This window comes from Otolemur garnettii, unplaced genomic scaffold (genome assembly GCF_000181295.1).
Source record: "Otolemur garnettii isolate 467f Iridium unplaced genomic scaffold, OtoGar3 scaffold00131, whole genome shotgun sequence".
Taxonomy (NCBI): domain Eukaryota; kingdom Metazoa; phylum Chordata; class Mammalia; order Primates; family Galagidae; genus Otolemur; species Otolemur garnettii.
Window position 1 is genome coordinate 2,769,516 of NW_003852526.1, and position 634 is coordinate 2,770,149.

A 634-nucleotide genomic window follows, 5' to 3' on the forward strand; every position below is an offset into this window, starting at 1 on the left:
AAGACAAATAAATCACTAACTAGTAAGAAAAAGTGGAGTTACAGAAGTCTTTGAAGTGAACTTTAGAGATAGTATTTAATAATAATAATAGCATAATGCCCTGTTGCTCTGTTATGCATGTAACATAACATTAATACTTTTGACAAAATTATGTAAATTGGTATATTATTTATAAATCATTTAGTTCACTTCATTCTTTAATATATGATGAAACCAGTGCTCACTTCAGTAGCATATATACTAAAATTGGAATGATACAGGCAGAGAAGATTGGCATGGTCCCTGAGCAAGGATGACATGCAAATTGATGAAGCATTCCATATTTTATATATATATATGATGAACCCAAAGTCCAAAGATTATTTTCCCCCAATAGCAAAGCAGGAATCAAAATAAAACTTTCTGTTTCCTAATCTTATACTATATGTACACCTAGGTAGCATTATGGTATTATTATTATTATTATTATTATCATTAAATAATAAGTGTGATTGTATTCCATACATGAGTTCTGCCTTATATTATTTTATGTTTCTAAAATAAATACAACTGCAATCATGGAATCCTAACTATGCACCCTCTAAATCAATGAAATCACCTGGAGATCACATCACACCAGACAACGATCCTTCTC

General features: G+C 29.8%; 1 non-coding gene across 1 annotated transcript; it reads left to right on the forward strand.

The window, feature by feature from the left end:
• The first annotated feature begins 216 nt into the window (after nt 1-216).
• Nucleotides 217-327, forward strand: LOC111727935. The gene has a single exon (XR_002775360.1). It is a non-coding gene; the product is annotated as a U6 spliceosomal RNA (small nuclear RNA).
• The last annotated feature ends 307 nt before the right edge of the window (nt 328-634 follow it).